Consider the following 21720-nt stretch of genomic DNA (forward strand, 5'->3'; position numbering starts at 1 on the left):
GTGCAGGGCATGGCGGCATTTTGCGGCGCTTGGATGACCCCTAGTTCGCATTAAACACCTCCACCTTCCTTCGGTGTGGGGCTCATGTTGGCTATGCCCCAGCCCCTGAAGCATTCAAGCTGATTTCTTGCAGCAGCTGGGCACTGTAACAGCTCCAGAGCTGCTCTGTAAAGCAAGTAAAAGGGTGTGGGCCCTGCAGCACTACCTGTAGTTTGCATTGTGCGTTGGAAGGCACAAAGTAAGCAGACGGGAGAAGTCAGGATAGTGCACAAGGGCATAGAAGGGAGCGGCTCAAGAAAAGAGAAGTGGAAACAGACAGCAAACTAGGCTGGAGAGAGACCTGAGACAAAGAGATCTGAATTATACGAGAGCCGACCAGAGGAAACACAAATTATGTAATCAAGTGTCCCACATTTGGGGAAATCGTAGGAGCAGCACACCCAGAGTGCATTGGGTGAGCCTTGCCCTGGGAAAAGCACCTTCCTGATCATAGTATCTCACCTGGCAGGTAAGTAGGAGTTGGGCTAGAGCTGGGGAGGGTCGCTGTCCGGGCACCCCCCTGTCAAGTGAAGGAGATCCAACTGAGGCAGCACAAGGAAACTCTCGAAAAAAGAACAAGGCTAGAGGAAGATCTGAGACAAAGAAATCTGACTTTTACCAGAGCTGACCAGAGGAAAGCACAAACACAGTCCCCCACTACCACAAATAATGCAGTCGAGTTTCCCACATTTGGGGAAATCACAGGGGTCAGCATACCCAGAATGCAATGAATGAACTTCACCCTGGGAGAACAATCTTCATGACAATTGTATCTCCTATGCAAAATAAGTATGATTTGGGATAGGGCTGGGGAGGGCCGCTGCTCAGGCACATCTCTGTCAAGTAAAGGAGATTCAACTGAGGCAGCACAAGGGAACTCTCATCTGGGGACAACAACTGCAGGGAGAACACATATTTTCAGATGAACATGGGAGAGCAGAAGGCTGCCTAATACTGAAGCACCCCCAAACAACAAACCAAATGCAACAACTAGTACAAGCATTCCTGGGAAAAGGTCTGCAGAAGACGGATTTGCATACGGTGATGTCATCCAAGCAGTGGGCCAAAGTTGGCTGGAACCCTCATCTGCATATGAAAAGAGAAAAGGGGTATGCAGGCATGGCGGCCTTTTGCGGCGCTTGGATGACCCTTAGTTAGCATTAAACACCTCCACCCTCCGTCGGTGTGGGGCTCATGTTGGCTATGCCCCAGCCCCTGAAGCATTCAAGCTGATTTCTTGCAGCAGCTGGGCACTGTAACAGCTCCAGAGCTGCTCTGTAAGGCAAGTAAAAGGGTGTTGGCCCTGCAGCACTACCTGTAGTTTGCATTGTGCGTTGGAAGCACAAAGTAAGCAGACAGGTGAAGTCAGGAGAGTGCACAAGGGCATAGAAGGCAGCGGCTCAGAAAAGAGAAGTGGAAACAGACAGCAAACTAGGCTGGAGAGAGACCTGAGACAAAGAGATCTGAATTATACGAGAGCCGACCAGGGGAAACACAAATTATGCAGTCAAGTTTCCCACATTTGGGGAAATCACAGGAGCAGCACACCCAGAGTGCAATGGGTGAGCCTTGCCCTGGGAGAAGCACCTTCATGATCATAGTATCTCACCTGGCAGGTATGTAGGAGTTGGGCTAGAGCTGGAGAGGGTCGCTGCTCGGGTACCCCCCTGTCAAGTGAAGGAGATCAAACTGAGGCAGCACAATGGACTCTCGAAAGAAGAACAAGGCTAGAGGAAGATCTGAGACAAAGAAATCTGACTTTTACCAGAGCTGACCAGAGGAAAACACAAACACAGTCCCCCACTACCACAAATAATGCAGTTGAGTTTCCCACATTTGGGGAAATCACAGGGGTCAGCATACCCAGAATGCAATGAATGAACCTCACCCTGGGAGAACAATCTTTATGACCATGGTATCTCCTATGCAAAAATAAGTATGATTTGGGATAGGGCTGGGGAGGGCCGCTGCTCAGGCACATCTCTGTCAAGTAAAGGAGATTCAACTGAGGGCAGCACAAGGGAACTCTCATCTGGGGACAACAACTGCAGGGAGAACACATATTTTCAGATGAACATGGGAGAGCAGAAGGCTGCCTAATACTGAAGCACCCCAAACAACAAAACCAAATGCAACAACTAGTGCAAGCATTCCTGGGGAAGGCCTGCAGCAGATAGATTTGCATATGGTGATGTCATCCAAGCAGTGGGTCAAAGTTGGCTTCAACCCTCGTCTGCATATGAAAAGAGAAAAGGGGCGTGCAGGGCATGGTGGCCTTTTGCGGCACTTGGCTGACCCCTAGTTTGCATTAAACACCTCCACCCTCCTTCGGTGTGGGGCTCATGTTGGCTATGCCCCAGCCCCTGAAGCATTCAAGCTGATTTCTTGCAGCAGCTGGGCACTGTAACAGCTCCAGAGCTGCTCTGTAAGGCAAGTAAAAGGGTGTGGGCCCTGCAGCACTACCTGTAGTTCGCATTGTGCGTTGGAAGGCACAAAGTAAGCAGAAAGGAGGAGAAGTCAGGATAGTGCGCAAGGGCATAGAAGGGAGCGGCTCAAGAAAAGAGAAGTGGAAACAGACAGCAAACTAGGCTGGAGAGAGACCTGAGACAAAGAGATCTGAATTATACGAGACCTGACCAGGGGAAACACAAATTATGCAGTCAAGTTTCCCACATTTGGGGAAATCGCAGGAGCAGCACACCCAGAGTGCAATGGGTGAGCCTTGCCCTTGGAGAAGCACCTTCATGATCATAGTATCTCACCTGGCAGGTAAGTAGGAGTTGGGCTAGAGCTGGGGAGGGTCGCTGCTCGGGCACCCCCCTGTCAAGTGAAGGAGATCCAACTGAGGCAGCACAAAGGAACTCTCGAAAGAAAAACAAGGCTAGAGGAAGATCTGAGACAAAGAAATCTGACTTTTACCAGAGCTGACCAGAGGAAAGCACAAACACAGTCCACCACTACCACAAATAATGCAGTCGAGTTTCCCACATTTGGGGAAATCACAGGGTTCAGCATACCCAGAGTGCAATGAATGAACCGCACCCTGGGAGAACAATCTTCATAACAATGGTATCTCCTATGCAAAATAAGTATGATTTGGGATATGGCTGCGGAGGGCCGCTGCTCAGGCACATCTCTGTCAAGTAAAGGAGATTCAACTGAGGCAGCACAAGGGAACTCTCATCTGGGGACAACAACTGCAGGGAGAACACATATTTTCAGATGAACATGGGAGGGCAGAAGGCTGCCTAATACTGAAGCACCCCCAAACAACAAACCAAATGCAACAACTAGTGCAAGCATTCCTGGGGGAAGGCCTGCAGCAGATAGATTTGCATATGGTGATGTCATCCAAGCAGTGGGTCAAAGTTGGCTTCAACCCTCGTCTGCATATGAAAAGAGAAAAGGGGCGTGCAGGGCATGGTGGCCTTTTGCAGCACTTGGCTGACCCCTAGTTTGCATTAAACACCTCCACCCTCCTTCGGTGTGGGGCTCATGTTGGCTATGCCCCAGCCCCTGAAGCATTCAAGCTGATTTCTTGCAGCAGCTGGGCACTGTAACAGCTCCAGAGATGCTCTGTAAGGCAAGTAAAAGGGTGTGGGCCCTGCAGCACTACCTGTAGTTCGCATTGTGCGTTGGAAAGCACAAAGTAAGCAGAAAGGAGGAGAAGTCAGGATAGTGCGCAAGGGCATAGAAGGGAGCGGCTCAAGAAAAGAGAAGTGGAAACAGACAGCAAACTAGGCAGGAGAGAGACCTGAGACAAAGAGATCTGAATTATACGAGACCTGACCAGGGGAAACACAAATTATGCAGTCAAGTTTCCCACATTTGGGGAAATCGCAGGGGCAGCACACCCAGAGTGCAATGGGTGAGCCTTGCCCTGGGAGAAGCACCTTCATGATCATAGTATCTCACCTGGCAGGTAAGTAGGAGTTGGGCTAGAGCTGGGGAGGGTCGCTGCTCGGGCACCCCCCTGTCAAGTGAAGGAGATCCAACTGAGGCAGCACAAGGAAACTCTCGAAAGAAGAACAAGGCTAGAGGAAGATCTGAAACAAAGAAATCTGACTTTTACCAGAGATCAGAGGAAAACACAAACACAGTCCCCCACTGCCAACAAATAAAGCAGTCACGTTTCCCACATTTGGGGAAATCACAGGGGTCAGCATACCCAGAATGCAATGAATGAACCTCACCCTGGGAGAATAATCTTCATGACCATGGTATCTCCTATGCAAAATAAGTATGATTTGGGATAGGGCTGGGGAGGGCCCTATCCCAAATGCTCATGCACATCTCTGTCAAGTAAAGGAGATTCAACTGAGGCAGCACAAGGGAACTCTCATCTGGGGACAACAACTGCAGGGAGAACACATATTTTCAGATGAACATGGGAGGGCAGAAGGCTGCCTAATACTGAAGCACCCCCAAACAACAAACCAAATGCAACAACTAGTGCAAGCATTCCTGGGGGAAGTTCTGCAGAATACGGATTTGCATACGGTGATGTCATCCAAGCAGTGGGTCAAAGTTGGCTTCAACCCTCATCTGCATATGAAAAGAGAAAAGGGGCGTGCAGGGCATGGCGGCCTTTTGCGGTGCTTGGATGACCCCTAGTTCGCATTAAACACCCCACCCTCCTTTGGTGTGGGGCTCATGTTGGCCATGCCCCATCCCCTGAAGCATTCAAGCTGATTTATTGCAGCAGCTGGGCACTGTAACAGCTCCAGAGCAGCTCTGAACGGCAAGTAAAAGGGTGTGGGCCCTGCAGCACTACCTGTAGTTTGCATTGTGCATTGGAAGGCACAAAGTAAGCAGACGGGAGAAGTCAGGATAGTGCGCAAGGGCATAGAAGGGAGCGGCTCAAGAAAAGAGAAGTTGAAACAGACAGCAAACTAGGCTGGAGAGAGACCTGAGACAAAGAGATCTGAATTATACGAGAGCCGACCAGGGGAAACACAAATTATGCAGTCAAGTTTCCCACATTTGGGGAAATCGCAGGAGCAGCACACCCAGAGTGCAATGGGTGAGCCTTGCCCTGGGAGAAGCACCTACATGATCATAGTATCTCACCTGCCAGGTAAGTAGAAGTTGGGCTAGAGCTGGGGAGGGTCGCTGCTCGGGTACCCCCCTGTCAAGTGAAGGAGATCCAACTGAGGCAGCACAAGGGAACTCTCGAAAGAAGAACAAGGCTAAAGGAAGATCTGAGACAAAGAAATCTGACTTTTACCAGAGCTGACCAGAGGAAAGCACAAACACAGTCCCCCACTACCACAAATAAAGCAGTCGAGTTTCCCACATTTGGGGAAATCACAGGGGTCAGCATACCCAGAATGCAATGAATGAACCTCACCGTGGGAGAACAATCTTCATGACCATGGTATCTCCTATGCAAAATAAGTATGATTTGGGATAGGGCTGGGGAGGGCCGCTGCTCAGGCACATCTCTGTCAAGTAAAGGAGATTCAACTGAGGCAGCACAAGGGAACTCTCATCTGGGGACAACAACTGCAGGGAGAACACATATTTTCAGATGAACATGGGAGGGCAGAAGGCTGCCTAATACTGAAGCACCCCCAAACAACAAACCAAATGCATCAACTAGTGCAAGCATTCCTGGGGGAAGGCCTGCAGCAGATGGATTTGCATACGGTGATGTCATCCAAGCAGTGGGTCAAAGTTGGCTTCAACCCTCGTCTGCATATGAAAAGAGAAAAGGGGCGTGCAGGGCATGGCGGCCTTTTGCGGCGCTTGGATGACCCCTAGTTCGCATTAAACACCTCCACCCTCCTTCGGTGTGGGGCTCATGTTGGCTATGCCCCAGCCCCTGAAGCATTCAAGCTGATTTCTTGCAGCAGCTGGGCACTGTAACAGCTCCAGAGCTGCTCTGTACGGCAAGTAAAAGGGTGTGGGCCCTGCAGCACTACCTGTAGTTTGCATTGTGCATTGGAAGGCACAAAGTAAGCAGACAGGAGGAGAAGTCAGGATAGTGCACAAGGGTATAAAAGGGAGGGGCTCATGAAAAAAGAAGTGGAAACAGACAGCAAACTAGGCTGGAGAGAGACCTGAGACAAAGAGATCTGAATTATACGAGAGCCGACCAGGGGAAACACAAATTATGCAGTCAAGCTTCCCACATTTGGGGAAATCAGAGTGCAATGGGTGAGCCTTGCCCTGGGAGAAGCACCTTCATGATCATAGTATCTCACCTGGCAGGTAAGTAGGAGTTGGGCTAGAGCTGGGGAGGGTCGCTGCTCGGGCACCCCCCTGTCAAGTGAAAGAGATCCAACTGAGGCAGCACAAGGAAACTCTCGAAAGAAGAACAAGGCTAGAGGAAGATCTGAGACAAATAAATCTGACTTTTACCAGAGCTGACCAGAGGAAAGCACAAACACAGTCCCCACTACCACAAATAATGCAGTCGAGTTTCCCACATTTGGGGAAATCACAGGGGTCAGCATACCCAGAATGCAATGAATGAACCTCACCCTGGGAGAACAATCTTCATGACCATGGTATCTCCTATGCAAAATAAGTATGATTTGGGATAGGGCTGGGGAGGGCCGCTGCTCAGGCACATCTCTGTCAAGTAAAGGAGATTCAACTGAGGCAGCACAAGGGAACTCTCATCTGGGGACAACAACTGCAGGGAGAACACATATTTTCAGATGAACATGGGAGGGCAGAAGGCTGCCTAATACTGAAGCACCCCCAAACAACAAACCAAATGCAACAACTAGTGCAAGCATTCCTGGGGGAAGGCCTGCAGCAGATGGATTTGCATACGGTGATGTCATCCAAGCAGTGGGTCAAAGTTGGCTTCAACCCTCGTCTGCATATGAAAAGAGAAAAGGGGCGTGCAGGGCATGGCGGCCTTTTGCGGTGCTTGGATGACCCCTAGTTCACATTAAACACCTCCACCCTCCTTCGGTGTGGGGCTCATGTTGGCTGTGCCCCAGCCCCTGAAGCATTCAAGCTGATTTCTTGCAGTAGCTGGGCACTGTAACAGCTCCAGAGCTGCTCTGTACGGCAAGTAAAAGGGTGTGGGCCCTACAGCACTACCTGTAGTTTGCATTGTGCATTGGAAGGCACAAAGTAAGCAGACAGGAGGAGAAGTCAGGATAGTGCACAAGGGTATAAAAGGGAGGGGCTCATGAAAAAAGAAGTGGAAACAGACAGCAAACTAGGCTGGAGAGAGACCTGAGACAAAGAGATCTGAATTATACGAGAGCCGACCAGGGGAAACACAAATTATGCAGTCAAGCTTCCCACATTTGGGGAAATCGCAGGGGCACCACACCCAGAGTGCAATGGGTGAGCCTTGCCCTGGGAGAAGATCCTTCATGATCATAGTATCTCACCTGGCAAGTAAGTAGGAGTTGGGCTAGAGCTGGGGAGGGTCGCTGCTCGGGCACCCCCCTGTCAAGTTAAAGAGATCCAACTGAGGCAGCACAAGGGAACTCTCGAAAGAAGAACAAGGCTAGAGGAAGATCTGAGACAAAGAAATCTGACTTTTACCAGAGCTGTCCAGAGGAAAGCACAAACACAGTCCCCCACTACCACAAATAATGCAGTCGAGTTTCCCACATTTGGGGAAATCACAGGGGTCAGCATACCCAGAATGCAATGAATGAACCTCACCCTGGGAGAACAATCTTCATGACCATGGTATCGCCTATGCAAAATAAGTATGATTTGGGATAGGGTTGGGGAGGGCCGCTGCTCAGGCACATCTCTGTCAAGTAAAGGAGATTCAACTGAGGCAGCACAAGGGAACTCTCATCTGGGGACAACAACTGCAGGGAGAACACATATTTTCAGATAAACATGGGAGGGCAGAAGGCTGCCTAATACTGAAGCACCCCCAAACAACAAACCAAATGCAACAACTAGTACAAGCATTCCTGGGGGAAGGCCTGCAGCAGATGGATTTGCATATAGTGATGTCATCCAAGCAGTGGGTCAAAGTTGGCTTCAACCCTCGTCTGCATATGAAAAGAGAAAAGGGGCGTGCAGGGCATGGCGGCCTTTTGCGGCGCTTGGATGACCCCTAGTTCGCATTAAACACCTCCACCCTCCTTCGGTGTGGGGCACATGTTGGCTATGCCCCAGCCCCTGAAGCATTCAAGCTGATTTCTTGCAGCAGCTGGGCACTGTAACAGCTCCAGAGCTGCTCTGAACGGCAAGTAAAAGGGTGTGGGCCCTGCAGCACTACCTGTAGTTTGCATTGTGCATTGGAAGGCACAAAGTAAGCAGACGGGAGAAGTCAGGATAGTGCGCAAGGGCATAGAAGGGAGCGGCTCAAGAAAAGAGAAGTTGAAACAGACAGCAAACTAGGCTGGAGAGAGACCTGAGACAAAGAGATCTGAATTATACGAGAGCCGACCAGGGGAAACACAAATTATGCAGTCAAGTTTCCCACATTTGGGGAAATCGCAGGAGCAGCACACCCAGAGTGCAATGGGTGAGCCTTGCCCTGGGAGAAGCACCTACATGATCATAGTATCTCACCTGCCAGGTAAGTAGAAGTTGGGCTAGAGCTGGGGAGGGTCGCTGCTCGGGTACCCCCCTGTCAAGTGAAGGAGATTCAACTGAGGCAGCACAAGGGAACTCTCGAAAGAAGAACAAGGCTAGAGGAAGATCTGAGACAAATAAATCTGACTTTTACCAGAGCTGACCAGAGGAAAGCACAAACACAGTCCCCCACTACCACAAATAATGCAGTCGAGTTTCCCACATTTGGGGAAATCACAGGGGTCAGCATACCCAGAATGCAATGAATGAACCTCACCCTGGGAGAACAATCTTCATGACCATGGTATCTCCTATGCAAAATAAGTATGATTTGGGATAGGGCTGGGGAGGGCCGCTGCTCAGGCACATCTCTGTCAAGTAAAGGAGATTCAACTGAGGCAGCACAAGGGAACTCTCATCTGGGGACAACAACTGCAGGGAGAACACATATTTTCAGATGAACATGGGAGGGCAGAAGGCTGCCTAATAATGAAGCACCCCCAAACAACAAACCAAATGCAACAACTAGTGCAAGCATTCCTGGGGGAAGGCCTGCAGCAGATGGATTTGCATACGGTGATGTCATCCAAGCAGTGGGTCAAAGTTGGCTTCAACCCTCGTCTGCATATGAAAAGAGAAAAGGGGCGTGCAGGGCATAGCGGCCTTTTGCGGCGCTTGGATGACCCCTAGTTCGCATTAAACACCTCCACCCTCCTTCGGTGTGGGGCTCATGTTGGCTATGCCCCAGCCCCTGAAGCATTCAAGCTGATTTCTTGCAGCAGCTGGGCACTGTAACAGCTCCAGAGCTGCTCTGTACGGCAAGTAAAAGGGTGTGGGCCCTGCAGCACTACCTGTAGTTTGCATTGTGCATTGGAAGGCACAAAATAAGCAGACAAGAGGAGAAGTCAGGATAGTGCACAAGGGTATAAAAGGGAGGGGCTCATGAAAAAAGAAGTGGAAACAGACAGCAAACTAGGCTGGAGAGAGACCTGAGACAAAGAGATCTGAATTATACGAGAGCCGACCAGGGGAAACACAAATTATGCAGTCAAGCTTCCCACATTTGGGGAAATCGCAGGGGCACCACACCCAGAGTGCAATGGGTGAGCCTTGCCCTGGGAGAAGCACCTTCATGATCATAGTATCTCACCTGGCAGGTAAGTAGGAGTTGGGCTAGAGCTGGGGAGGGTCGCTGCTCGGGTACCCCCCTGTAAAGTGAAGGAGATCCAAATGAGGCAGCACAAGGGAACTCTCATCTGGGGACAACAACTGCAGGGAGAACACATATTTTCAGATAAAAATCTTGGTCATGCTCTGGTTTCTCTTCAGAACGAACAAATCTTTCGCCTCTTACTAAAGATTTCCGTGGAGAGGAGCAAAACCGAGTTTTATCTCAATTTTTGCATGCCCCATCTTTTTGGGGTTTCTTTTACCGGTTTAAAGATAGAATGAGTGTGCTTTAATGTAAGCTCATTTGCATAGAAATGACAGTAAATGTTTATTTATGTTCAAACAGAACTTTCTTGACCATGCTACTTGCTTTAAAGATCTGGGAGCACATGGAATACAGTACAAACCATGCTTATAGCAAGGAGAAGCCAGGTGAGAAATCTGCTTTCTTTCAAATTGGGCGCTCACTTTGATCTGAATGAGGACTGCTGGCACAGCACTCAGGCGACAGGTGGAATCTTGGTCATGCTCTGGTTTCTCTTCAGAATGAACAAATCTTTCGCCTTTTATTAAAGATTATCCGTGGAGAGGAGCAAAACTGAGTTTTATCTCAATTTTTGCATGCCCCATATTATTGGGGTCTCTTTTATCAGTTTAAAGACAGAACGAGTGTGCTTTCTTGTTAGCTTTAATGTAAGTTTATTTGCATAACAATGACAATAAATGTCTGTTTCTTTTCAAGCAGAACTTTCTTGACCATACTAATTGCTTGAAAGATCTGGGAGCACATGGAAAAGAGTACAAACCATGTTTATAGCAAGGGGAAGCCTGGTGAGAAATCTGCTTTCTTTCTTTCAAATTGGGTGCTCACTTTGAGCTGAATGAGGACTGCTGGCATGGCACTCAGGCGACAGGTGGAATCTTGGTCATGCTCTGGTTTCTCTTCAGAACGAACAAATCTATCGCCTTTTACTAAAGATTTCCGTGGAGAGGAGCAAAACTGAGTTTTATCTCAATTTTTGCATGCCCCATATCATACCTCCCAACTGTCCCGATTTTCGCGGGACAGTCCCGTTTTTTGGGGACTGTCCCGCTGTCCCACCTGCGGGCCGCAGTGTCCCGCGGTGGGGAGGACAGTTGGGAGGCTCTGTCTGTCGCTGCCCTGCTTAGCAGAGCAGCGGTGAATAGTCGCTGTGCGCACAGCGTCTATTCACTGAAGTCAGAGGGAGAGGTGGCATGCCAGCGGCTCACAGAGCGCTGGGCATGCCCCCTCAGTGCCGAAAACGGGGGCGTGACTCGCGATCGCGGGTCCTCCCGCTAAGCCATGCCCCTTTTTACTTAGGCCACGCCCTTTTTGGGAGCGCGTGCGACTTCGCCGCGCGTGTGTCCCTCTTTGCGAGCCGACAAAGTTGGGAGGTATGCCCATATTATTGGGGTTTCTTTTATCAGTTTAAAGACAGAACGAGTGTGCTTTCTGGTTAGCTTTAATGTAAGTTTATTTGCATAACAATGACAGTAAATGTTTGTTTCTTTTCAAACAGAACTTTCTTGACCATGCTACTTGCTTGAAAGATCTGGGAGCACATGGAAAACAGTACAAACCATGCAGTATCACAAGAGCCTTTATTTGATCTTTCATGAAGATAGAGCAGAATTGAGGACACGTCAACAATTTCTGCCGAAGGTGGTTCATCTTTCCACATGGTGCCTTTGGCCACTGACACCTTCGTTGAGTCAAAGTCTCTGGCTGTGGTCAGAACTTTGAAAATTTATGTCACCAGAACGGTTCAGATTAGGAAAACAGAGGCTCTGTTTGTCCTGTATGCTCCCAACAGGATTGGGTGTCCTGCTTCCATGTAGACCATTATGCGCTGGATCTGTGGTAAGATTCAGCATGCTCATTCCATGGCAGGATTGCCGTTACTGAATTAGGTGAAGACCCATTCTACTAGAAAGGTGGGTTCATCCTGGGCAGCAGGTCGGGGAGTCTCGGCATTGCAACTTTGCCGAGCAGCTATTTAGTAAACACTTTTGCTAAGTTTTACAAGTTTGATACCTTGGCCGATGATAACTTCAAGTTGGGTCATTCGGTGCTGCAGAGTCGTACGCACTCTTCCACCCGTTCAAGAGCTTTGGTATAACCCCATGGTTCTTAATGTGACCCCAGCATCCTCTAGGTCGTATGAGAAAATAGGATTTTAATACCTACCGGTAAATCCTTTTCTCTTAGTCTGTAGAGGATGCTGGGCACCCGTCCCAGTCCATACTGTGTCTGCAGTTATTACTTGTGGTTATACACATGTTGTGTTATGGTTCTGGTCAGCTTTTTGCTGCAATTATTCATGCCGTTGGCTTGTGTTCTGTTGAATGCCACGTTCTGCGGCATGCTTAAGGTGTGAGCTGGTAAGATGCTCACCTTAGTTTAACAATAAATCCTTTCCTCGAAATGTCCGTCTCCATGGGCACAGTTCCTATAACTGGAGTCTGGAGGAGGGGCATAGAGGGAGGAGCCAGTTCACACCCTTTGATAGTCTTAAAGTGCCCATGTCTCTTGCGGATCCCGTCTATACCCCATGGTTCTTAATGTGACCCCAGCATCCTCTACGGACTAAGAGAAAAGGATGCCCTTGCGCACTATCCTGACTTCTCCTCCCGTCTGCTTACTTTGTGCCTTCCAACGCACAATGCAAACTACAGGTGGTGCTGCAGGGCCCACACCCTTTTACTTGCCTTACAGAACAGCTCTGGAGCTGTTACAGTGCCCAGCTGCTGCAAGAAATCAGCTTGAATGCTTCAGGGGATGGGGCATGGCCAACATGAGCCCCACACCAAAGGAGGGTGGGGGTGTTTAATGAGAACTAGGGGTCATCCAAGCACTGCAAAAGGCCGCCATGCCCTGCACGCCCCTTTTCTCTTTTCATATGCAGATGAGGGTTCCAGCCAACTTTGGCCCACTGCTTGAATAACATCACTGTATGCAAATCCGTCTGCTGCAGACCTTCCCCCAGGAAGGCTTGTACTAGATGTTGCATATGGTTTGATATTTGATGGTGCTTCAGTATTAGGCAGCCTTCCGCCCTCCCATGTTCATCTGAAAAGATGTGGTCTCCCTGCAGTTGTTGTCCCCAGACGAGAGTTCCCTTGTGCTTCCTCAGTTGAATCTCCTTAACTTGACGGGGGAGGGGCTGCCCGAGCAGCCACCCTCCCCAGCCCTATCCCAACTCATACTTATTTTGCATATGAGATCTCTTGATCATGAAGATTGTTCTCACAGGGTGAGGTTCATCCATTATATTTTAAAATAGGAAGGTACAAATTACATATTTGAATTGCATTTATGTGCTGGATTCAAATGTCCCCCCCCCCCCTTCCTTTCTCAATTGTGCCCGTCAGCAGCTATTCTAAGGTTGCTGCCAATGGGTGTGACACATTAATTTCTTCTGTGGGGTACACTGGACTCCACAAGGATTCACATTGGGGTGTAGAGTAGGATCTTGATCTGAGGCACCAACCGGCTCAAAGCTTTTGACTGTTCCCAAGATGCTCAGTGCATTCTCCTCTATAACCCCGCTTCCATGAACAGGGAGCTCAGTTTGTAGTTGGTGCCTTCAGTAGCAGGCCACTTAACAGGGGCCTGCCTCAGGCAGCCTATTCTTAGCTATAAATTTTGACAAGAAAAGAAGAACTTGTTTTATGAGAATCTACAAGGGCTGCAGCAGGCTAGGTCTAATAGACATCTTTACTGCAGCTTCATCACTCCCAGCGGCGCTGTATACTCCCGTGCCCTGGTTGCTGGGTCACTGCAGCGGAGGGTCCGGTTTCATCCTAAGGTCAGTCACACACACACCACCCTTCCGGATCACGAGGCCGCTGATGAAGGGGAGCGTGGCCGTAGGGGGTGGACCGTGTGCGCACTGGCGTGGACACTGATTACTGGGCAGCCGCTCCACTAGCCACCAGGTACAGTTAAGGAGCACAGGTCTGGGGGTTTTTCTCCTATATTAACCCAATTTTGTACTGCCCGCAGCGCATTGTGATAGGTAATAGGGCCTGATTCAGGTTGGATTGCAATCACAATAAGCGATCCAACTGCAAAAATTGCTAAGAGCATACGCATGTGCCTGCATTTTCTGCGGCACCCCGCAGAGAATGCGATCGCCTCTGCCTGTCAATCGGGGCGGGGGGGGATAGGTGGGTCAGCAACACTCCATTTCCAAGTCAGGGATGGAGCGGTGCGGGGGCAAGGCTTCAAAATGGGGTCTGCAACGGAGTAGACACAGGGGGCGTGGTCACAGCGGCTGTATGACATCACATTCAGCCGCTGTGATCACAAAAATGGTGGCGGCTTCCTGCGCGCACATACAGTCTGCACCAGCAGGAGGCTACACCATTTTTTATGATCACGCTGAACTGCAGTGCGACTGCAATTACAGCATGGTCAAGAAGGGAGGCGTCATGCTGGGTGGCCATGCCCTTTCACTGTGCAGGAGCCAGCACCGCTCACACACTAGTCCCCGGGTGCAGCCCCCAACCCCCGGGACACCCGGAGCAACAAAATGTAGATTCAGGCCACCAGGCCACGCCCCTACCTATGAAACCATGCCTCCTTTTTACCATTGCGCTGCTTATCTGCGCGCACTGCATTACAATCTCCCTTGCCACCTCTCTGGGTGTCACCAGTGATAGTGACACCTCTGCCATGCTTGTAGCAGCTGGTCCTAAGATCTACGCCTCAAGCCCTGAGTGTTTGCCCTTGTGACTTGTTGATCATCATAGCGAAGCAGATGCTTACAGAAAACTGCAGGGGCTTAGATTGAAAATAAAAAAATTGATTGGTATAAGGTAGAGAGAAGCGGGTTCGGTTCTCCGAGAACCGAATTCCCCACGAACTCCACGTTGTTTACACTGGTCCGAGGCAGGCTCGGTTGTTCCCGCCTGACTCGCAAAACCTGAACAAGGGAAAATGTCATCATCCCGCTGTCGGATTCTCGCGAGATTCGGATTCCATATAAAGAGCTGCGCGTTGCCGCCATTTTTACTCGTGCATTGAAGAGAGAGCGGAATGGACGTGGCTATGTTCTCTCAGTGGAAATCTCAATATCAGTGCTCAGTATCAGTGGTTACTTATTGCTGCTCAGTAATACTAGTAGTGTGTCTCTCCTGCTCAGTGTCAGTTCTCAGTAGTATCCTCATCAGTGCTCAGTATCACTGCTCATTGTCTTGTGCTGCATTGTGGTGCTCAGCATACTACAGTACATTACTAATAGTCCAGTGCTGCATCTTGCTGCTCAGTGTCAGTTCTAGTATCCTCATCAGTGCTCACTATCACTGTTCATTGCATTTTGGTTTTCTGTATACTACAGTAACATAGTAATATAGTAACATATAGTAACATAGTTTTTGAGGTTGAATAGAGGCAAATTGCCCATCGTGTTCAACCTGTTTTAAGTTGTGATGATTCTACATACTTGCTGAATAATGTTTTATGACTAGTTAGCTACTATAACTCATGTTACCCCCGGATTAACCATGTTGATATTTTAAGTATTATAACCTTAGATAGCTTTTTCATTCAGAAATGTATCCATTCCTTTTTTAAATCCAATTACAGAGTCCGCCATTACCACCTTCCCTGGCAGGGAATTCCACATCCTGATTGCCCTAACAGTGAAGATCATAGTATCTCACCTGGCAGGTAAGTAGGAGTTGGGCTAGAGCTGTGGAGGATTGCTGCTCGGGCACCCCCTGTCAAGTGAAGGAGATCCAACTGAGGCAGCACAAGGGAACTCTCGAAAGAAGAACAAGGCTAGAGGAAGATCTGAGACAAAGAAATCTGACTTTTACCAGAGCTGACCAGAGGAAAGCACAAACACAGTCCCCCACTACCACAAATAATGCAGTCGAGTTTCCCACATTGGGGAAATCACAGGGGTCAGCATACCCAGAATGCAATGAATGAACCTCACCCTGGGAGAACAATCTTCATGACCATGGTATCTCCTATGCAAAATAAGTATGATTTGGGATAGGGCTGGGGAGGGCCGCTGCTCAGGCACATCTCTGTCAAGTAAAGGAGATTCAACTGAGGCAGCACAAGGGAACTCTCATCTGGGGACAACAACTGCAGGGAGAACACATATTTTCAGATGAAAATCTTGGTCATGCTCTGGCTTCTCTTCAGAACGAACAAATCTTTCGCCTTTTACTAAAGATTTCCGTGGAGAGGAGCAAAACTGAGTTTTACCTCAATTTTTGCATGCCCCATCTTTTTGGATTTTCTTTTATCGGTTTAAAGATAGAATGAGTGTGCTTTAATGAAAGCTCATTTGCATAGAAATTACAGTAAATGTTTGTTTCTTTTCAAACAGAACTTTCTTGACCATGCTACTTGCTTGAAAGATCTGGGAGCACATGGAATACAGTACAAACCATGCTTATAGCAAGGAGAAGCCAGGTGAGAAATCTGCTTTCTTTCAAATTGGGCGCTCACTTTGATCTGAATGAGGACTGCTGGCATGGCACTCAGGCGACAGGTGGAATCTTGGTCATGCTCTGGTTTCTCTTCAGAATGAACAAATCTTTCGCCATTTATTAAAGATTTCCGTGGAGAGGAGCAAAACTGAGTTTTATCTCAATTTTTGCATGCCCCATATTATTGGGGTTTCTTTTATCAGTTTAAGGACAGAATGAGTGTGCTTTCTTGTTGGCTTTAATGTAAGTTTATTTGTATAACAATGACAGTAAATGTCTGTTTCTTTTCAAACAGAACTTTCTTGACCATGCTACTTGCTTGAAAGATCTGGGAGCACATGGAAAAGAGTACAAACCATGCTTATAGCAAGGGGAAGCCTGGTGAGAAATCTGCTTTCTTTCTTTCAAATTGGGTGCTCACTTTGAGCTGAATGAGGACTGCTGGCATGGCACTCAGGCGACAGGTGGAATCTTGGTCATGCTCTGGTTTCTCTTCAGAACGAACAAATCTTTCGCCTTTTACTAAAGATTTCCGTGGAGAGGAGCAAAACTGAGTTTTATCTCAAATTTTGCATTCCCCATCTTATTGGGGTTTTATTTTATCTGTTTAAAGATAGAACGAGTGTGCTTTAATGTAAGCTCATTTGCATAGAAATGACAGTAAATGTTTGTTTCTTTTCAAACAGAACTTTCTTGACTATACTAATTGCTTGAAAGATCTGGGAACACATGGAAAAGAGTACAAACCATGTTTATAGCTAGGGGAAGCCTGGTGAGAAATCTGCTATCTTTCTTTCAAATTGGGTGCTCACTTTGAGCTCAATGAGAACTGCTGGCATGGCACTCAGGCGACAGGTGGAATCTTGGTCATGCTCTGGTTTCTCTTCAGAACTAACAAATATTTCGCCTTTTATTAAAGATTTCCGTGGAGAGGAGCAAAACTGAGTTTTATCTCAATTTTTGCATGCCCCATATTATTGGGGTTTCTTTTATCAGTTTAAAGACAGAACGAGTGTGCTTTCTTGTTAGCTTTAATGTAAGTTGCCATAGATGCAGTGAAACACACGTGTAGGGCACGGCGTGTCCGCGTGTATTTGACTCATGTGAAATGTTATAAAACAAAAATATATGATTATGATGTTAGCTGTTAGTCTCCACTAATAGGGAATAGAAGCTGAGCTATAAGAAAGGAATACACTAGATATGATGTCACTTAGCAGATACAATGTCTAAAGTGCATACAGATAGCTACTAATAACTCTTGATAAGAAAGTATATCAGTGTGGGTATATTTATATGATGGGATATTGGGACTAGTGAATATATATCACTCCTGCTGTCCAGATTGGCAATAACCAGACAATTATGATAAGAGTAGAGATGTCACATGGGCTGCTATAGATATTAATTTAATGCTGTATGTGTCATTTGTTACAAATGGATACATTTTCTATGAGTCAGCCTAGCAGCTGCATGTTCTAACAGAACACTATCCTCACACAGAATCTGCTAACCTTGAGATAACTAAATGACAGTGTGTAACAGTCTCTTTACTATAAGACTGTTACAAAGTAACAGTGGCGTGCGGTGAGGTCAGTAGCTGGTGAGGCACTGCAGCCATAATGTTTGCTAAGTCCCGCCGATGACCCATACCACCGCAGTGCTGATGCCCACTACCATCCCTGTGCTGATGCACGCTACCACCCCAAGCCATTACCAGGTACTGCCACCATCACTGATGCAGCAGCTTGTGCAGGTGAGGGATCTTTTCAGATCCCTCCCCGCTGTCTCCACACCGTTTTCCCAGCTCTGTGGTTGTCCATTGCTGCAGTAATCCTCCTGCCATAGAGCCCATCTCATCCCACTAGGCAGACGCAGCAGCAGAAGTCTGCAAGGTCCCCTGTCAGCCGGGCAGACTCTGCCCCCTCCCCCCTCACCTCACAGACAGCCTTTCTCACGCTGCCAGGCAGAGAGCAGCAGAGTTTTGCGGTTACAGCAATCCCTCTTGCCGACTGTAGTGATTTCCCCTGCCAGACAGTGGAATCCATGATTCTCCCCTCTATGGCCCTCCCTGCTCACCTGGACCCCTGAGCAGCGCTCACCTGGACACCCGCACTGGGGACTGTGTGCGCTGGCTGTGCCGGCAGCGGGAACCATGAGACACCAGGGGGAAGAGAGAACACAGAGATCTGTGTGCGCCGGCAGCGGGAAACCATGAGAGACACCAGGGACAGTGGTGGAACTAGTGAGTGATGGGCTCAGGTGAAAAAATATGCTTTGGGCCCCTGCCCAATGACTATGAGGACCGACTTCCATTACCTGATCAGATGAGTATACAGAATGTTGGTAACTAGTGTGCCTCTATAGAAGGGCTTTCCAATTAAGATTGTGAGTGGACCACTGTGAAAAATTCAAAAGATTTGGGACACTGTATATTTCAAGTTTAATATAAGAACAAAAATAAAGTTTAAAATATATTACGCATTCTGTATCCCAACAGACTCTTCCTCCGCAGGACACCAGCATTTATCATATATCTCCCAATGCTCACTAGCTTGTGACACATGTCCCCATGCACAGCAGCTACTGACACATTATGCCACACCGTGGAGCAGATTATACACATTATGCCACACCGTGGAGCAGATTATACACATTATACCACACCGTGGAGCAGATTATACACATTATGACACACCGTGGAGCAGATTATACACATTAAGGCACACCGTAGAGCAGATTATACACATTATACCACACCGTGGAACAGATTATACAAATTATGCCACACTGTAGAGCAGATTATACACATTATGCCACACCATGGATCAGATTATACACGTTATGACACACCGTGGAGCAGATTATACACATTATACCACATTGTGGAGCAGATTATACACATTAAGACACACCGTGGAGCAGATTATACACATTATAGCACACCATGGAGCAGATTATACAAATTATGCCACACTGTAGAGCAGATTATACACATTATGCCACACCATGGATCAGATTATACACGTTATGACACACCGTGGAGCAGATTATACACATTATACCACATTGTGGAGCAGATTATACACATTAAGGCACACCGTGGAGCAGATTATACACATTATAGCACACCATGGATCAGATTATACACATTATGCCACACCATGGATCAGATTATACACATTATGCCACTGTGTAGAGCAGATTATACACATACAGTATACATTATGACACACTTCTTATCTGGAGCCTCCTCACTCACACAGCAGCAGTTTACTACCTGTCCCCCACTTAAAAGTACAGTACACAGCAGTCTGTGGCGTGAGGAAGGGGGACCGTAGCATGAATGTTGTAGCATGGCAGATTTTGGAAGGTAGGGGGTCGGGAGTAAGGGTGCAAATAGAAGGTGCATGCATTACTACTGAGAGGATGGAGGGGACACAGCTGACAGACCTACAGTATGGGAGCCGCAAGTGAGTATGAGAAACTGAAGGCAAGTGAAGTGCATCGCTGTGTCCAAAGGGAGGGTTCTTCAGAGAGAGGAAGGAAGGAGTGGGATGGGGAAGGCAGCATGCGCTATTAGGGAGTGTGTGTTACAGCCCTTACTGTACCTTAATCCATGCCGTGCCCGGCAGTGACACCAACAGCGCTCACAGTCGCGGCGATGTGGATTTGAGAGGAGGGTCCTCACTCCTCTCTTCAGGCTGGGCCACTATCGTACTTGTTTGTTAAGGCTGGTGTCCCCACTGCCAGCGCGCACAGTCTCCTGTGTTCCACACCCCCTTCCCCGTGTCCCCCCGCAGACGGCGCGCACAGACCCCTGTGTTCCCCCTTCCCCCTGGTCCAGGGGGAACACGGGTCTATGCGCGCCGTCTGTGGGGACACAGAGGGAAGGGGGTGTGGGATCACCGGGGACTGTGCGCGCTGGCAGTGGGGACACCAGGGGGATGGAGGAACAGACTTACTGCGGCAGGGTATGTAGGGATGCGGTGCCCTCCTAAATATGGTGCCCGTGCCTTACGCACCCTTCTACTAGGTCCAGGGTTAATGATAGGTCCGGCCCTCCCACTGCCCAATCATAGCTTCTTTAGTGACAGGGGCGTGCTTTCAGATGAGCTGAAAGCACGCCCCTGTCAAAGCGGCACTGCTACTAGGTGCCGCTTATTAGGCTTTTCTCAATGGGCTTTCACTGCCCAGTGCTGGCCCCGCCCCCCGCTTACGGACATTTCTCGCTGACGGCTGGAGGCACCGAGAAAGGTGCCTCCAAAACACATTTAAAGTCGTTTTTTTATAGGGTAAAATTATTAAAATAATACACAGCCTAAAGAAGATACTTATGACACAGAATATGTGTCATAAGTATCTTCTTTACATTATTTTAATCATATGACAGGGGAGGCACTGCCTCCCCTGCCTCCCCTGACTGCACGTCCCTGCAAAGTAATATATATATTTGAAGTCAGTCTAGCAGCTGTGTGTTCCAGCAGTTTATAAGACAAAGAAAATCTCCTATTGTGGAATCTAGACACATGGGACTGCTGGCCTGTGTCATACTATTTCTATGTAATACCAGTAACATGTATATAACTGTTACATAATTGTTACAAATGGATAAATCTTTGAGTCAGCCTAGCAGCTGCATGTCCTAACAGGACACCATAAATCCTTTACAGTGTAACAAATTGATTGGTAACACTTAAAGGCTGGAGAGCAGTTATATGCCTTACTAGCATACTCAATATACCACATTATTACACCAGTTACCACGATTATTGACAGCGCATTTGATATATTATATTACCCTCACACTGAGTCTGTTTACCTTTAGATAACTAAGTGACCGAATATGTAACAGTTTCTCTATCATAAGACTGTTACAAAGTGAGATAGATATATTTGGAAGTCAGTCAAACAGCTGTGTGTTTCAGCGGTTTATAAGAAAATTCCTCATTGTGGAATCTGGACCACTAAGGGTTATTATATATATAGCACATGGAATTGCCACATCTCCCTATATGATAATTTCATTACACTGTAACATAATAAGAATTAACTCTTTAACAGTGTAAATAGAGAGTAATGAATCTCTGACACATGGAATATATTATTTCTTAGATGAATTGGATAAACCATTATGACAGACACTTTGCTTCCTAATAAGAATTGAGGTGGCTATACCTCTAAGGAAAGCATTATTGCCTACGCCTAGATCAGATTAAATAAGATCTGGCTGAATATATGAAGGAAGGTTGCTATTTATATGAGAATTGGAATTGCTATATTCCTTAAGGCAACCCCACCGATTGATATATGTTGTCAATTAAGTATATCTGAACGGCTATATCTGGACCAGATTTAATAAGATCTGGCTGATTATATGAAGGAGGGCTGCTATTTATATTGGAATTGCCATATTCCTTAAGGCAACCGCACCTGTTGGTATATCTCGCCAATTAACTATATCTAAACAGCTAAATTAAAGCTATTCATCATTTTTTTAGTTTGGATATTAATAAATATGATCTTTCC

The 21720-nt window shown here is 47.7% G+C and overlaps 24 non-coding genes across 24 annotated transcripts; 7 read left to right on the plus strand and 17 right to left on the minus strand.

The window, feature by feature from the left end:
* Positions 1-353: 353 nt before the first annotated feature.
* LOC134997449 (U1 spliceosomal RNA) lies at positions 354-516 on the minus strand. Its single transcript, XR_010199958.1, has one exon. It is a non-coding gene; the product is annotated as a U1 spliceosomal RNA (small nuclear RNA).
* A 152-nt stretch (positions 517-668) lies between these two features.
* Positions 669-832, minus strand: LOC134997044 (U1 spliceosomal RNA). The gene has a single exon (XR_010199599.1). It is a non-coding gene; the product is annotated as a U1 spliceosomal RNA (small nuclear RNA).
* Positions 833-1500: 668 nt separating this feature from the next.
* Positions 1501-1663, minus strand: LOC134997388 (U1 spliceosomal RNA). The gene has a single exon (XR_010199910.1). It is a non-coding gene; the product is annotated as a U1 spliceosomal RNA (small nuclear RNA).
* A 151-nt stretch (positions 1664-1814) lies between these two features.
* Positions 1815-1979, minus strand: LOC134997112 (U1 spliceosomal RNA). Its single transcript, XR_010199665.1, has one exon. It is a non-coding gene; the product is annotated as a U1 spliceosomal RNA (small nuclear RNA).
* Positions 1980-2653: 674 nt separating this feature from the next.
* LOC134997348 (U1 spliceosomal RNA) lies at positions 2654-2816 on the minus strand. Its single transcript, XR_010199880.1, has one exon. It is a non-coding gene; the product is annotated as a U1 spliceosomal RNA (small nuclear RNA).
* Positions 2817-2968: 152 nt separating this feature from the next.
* LOC134997138 (U1 spliceosomal RNA) lies at positions 2969-3132 on the minus strand. Its single transcript, XR_010199690.1, has one exon. It is a non-coding gene; the product is annotated as a U1 spliceosomal RNA (small nuclear RNA).
* A 674-nt stretch (positions 3133-3806) lies between these two features.
* Positions 3807-3969, minus strand: LOC134997247 (U1 spliceosomal RNA). The gene has a single exon (XR_010199792.1). It is a non-coding gene; the product is annotated as a U1 spliceosomal RNA (small nuclear RNA).
* Positions 3970-4118: 149 nt separating this feature from the next.
* LOC134997275 (U1 spliceosomal RNA) lies at positions 4119-4283 on the minus strand. Its single transcript, XR_010199820.1, has one exon. It is a non-coding gene; the product is annotated as a U1 spliceosomal RNA (small nuclear RNA).
* Positions 4284-4961: 678 nt separating this feature from the next.
* On the minus strand, positions 4962-5124 carry LOC134997192 (U1 spliceosomal RNA). Its single transcript, XR_010199741.1, has one exon. It is a non-coding gene; the product is annotated as a U1 spliceosomal RNA (small nuclear RNA).
* A 152-nt stretch (positions 5125-5276) lies between these two features.
* Positions 5277-5440, minus strand: LOC134997109 (U1 spliceosomal RNA). Its single transcript, XR_010199662.1, has one exon. It is a non-coding gene; the product is annotated as a U1 spliceosomal RNA (small nuclear RNA).
* A 973-nt stretch (positions 5441-6413) lies between these two features.
* On the minus strand, positions 6414-6575 carry LOC134997026 (U1 spliceosomal RNA). Its single transcript, XR_010199582.1, has one exon. It is a non-coding gene; the product is annotated as a U1 spliceosomal RNA (small nuclear RNA).
* A 674-nt stretch (positions 6576-7249) lies between these two features.
* On the minus strand, positions 7250-7412 carry LOC134997455 (U1 spliceosomal RNA). Its single transcript, XR_010199962.1, has one exon. It is a non-coding gene; the product is annotated as a U1 spliceosomal RNA (small nuclear RNA).
* Positions 7413-7564: 152 nt separating this feature from the next.
* Positions 7565-7728, minus strand: LOC134997045 (U1 spliceosomal RNA). Its single transcript, XR_010199600.1, has one exon. It is a non-coding gene; the product is annotated as a U1 spliceosomal RNA (small nuclear RNA).
* Positions 7729-8399: 671 nt separating this feature from the next.
* LOC134997193 (U1 spliceosomal RNA) lies at positions 8400-8562 on the minus strand. Its single transcript, XR_010199742.1, has one exon. It is a non-coding gene; the product is annotated as a U1 spliceosomal RNA (small nuclear RNA).
* A 152-nt stretch (positions 8563-8714) lies between these two features.
* Positions 8715-8878, minus strand: LOC134997265 (U1 spliceosomal RNA). Its single transcript, XR_010199810.1, has one exon. It is a non-coding gene; the product is annotated as a U1 spliceosomal RNA (small nuclear RNA).
* A 674-nt stretch (positions 8879-9552) lies between these two features.
* Positions 9553-9715, minus strand: LOC134997403 (U1 spliceosomal RNA). The gene has a single exon (XR_010199924.1). It is a non-coding gene; the product is annotated as a U1 spliceosomal RNA (small nuclear RNA).
* Positions 9716-9859: 144 nt separating this feature from the next.
* On the plus strand, positions 9860-9975 carry LOC134996905 (U5 spliceosomal RNA). The gene has a single exon (XR_010199465.1). It is a non-coding gene; the product is annotated as a U5 spliceosomal RNA (small nuclear RNA).
* Positions 9976-10245: 270 nt separating this feature from the next.
* On the plus strand, positions 10246-10362 carry LOC134996974 (U5 spliceosomal RNA). The gene has a single exon (XR_010199532.1). It is a non-coding gene; the product is annotated as a U5 spliceosomal RNA (small nuclear RNA).
* Positions 10363-10648: 286 nt separating this feature from the next.
* On the plus strand, positions 10649-10761 carry LOC134996978 (U5 spliceosomal RNA). The gene has a single exon (XR_010199535.1). It is a non-coding gene; the product is annotated as a U5 spliceosomal RNA (small nuclear RNA).
* Positions 10762-15574: 4813 nt separating this feature from the next.
* LOC134996892 (U1 spliceosomal RNA) lies at positions 15575-15737 on the minus strand. The gene has a single exon (XR_010199452.1). It is a non-coding gene; the product is annotated as a U1 spliceosomal RNA (small nuclear RNA).
* A 144-nt stretch (positions 15738-15881) lies between these two features.
* Positions 15882-15997, plus strand: LOC134996896 (U5 spliceosomal RNA). Its single transcript, XR_010199456.1, has one exon. It is a non-coding gene; the product is annotated as a U5 spliceosomal RNA (small nuclear RNA).
* Positions 15998-16267: 270 nt separating this feature from the next.
* On the plus strand, positions 16268-16383 carry LOC134996942 (U5 spliceosomal RNA). The gene has a single exon (XR_010199501.1). It is a non-coding gene; the product is annotated as a U5 spliceosomal RNA (small nuclear RNA).
* A 286-nt stretch (positions 16384-16669) lies between these two features.
* Positions 16670-16785, plus strand: LOC134996881 (U5 spliceosomal RNA). Its single transcript, XR_010199442.1, has one exon. It is a non-coding gene; the product is annotated as a U5 spliceosomal RNA (small nuclear RNA).
* Positions 16786-17060: 275 nt separating this feature from the next.
* LOC134996952 (U5 spliceosomal RNA) lies at positions 17061-17176 on the plus strand. The gene has a single exon (XR_010199511.1). It is a non-coding gene; the product is annotated as a U5 spliceosomal RNA (small nuclear RNA).
* The last annotated feature ends 4544 nt before the right edge of the window (positions 17177-21720 follow it).

Source organism: Pseudophryne corroboree, unplaced genomic scaffold (genome assembly GCF_028390025.1).
Source record: "Pseudophryne corroboree isolate aPseCor3 unplaced genomic scaffold, aPseCor3.hap2 scaffold_144, whole genome shotgun sequence".
NCBI lineage: Eukaryota > Metazoa > Chordata > Amphibia > Anura > Myobatrachidae > Pseudophryne > Pseudophryne corroboree.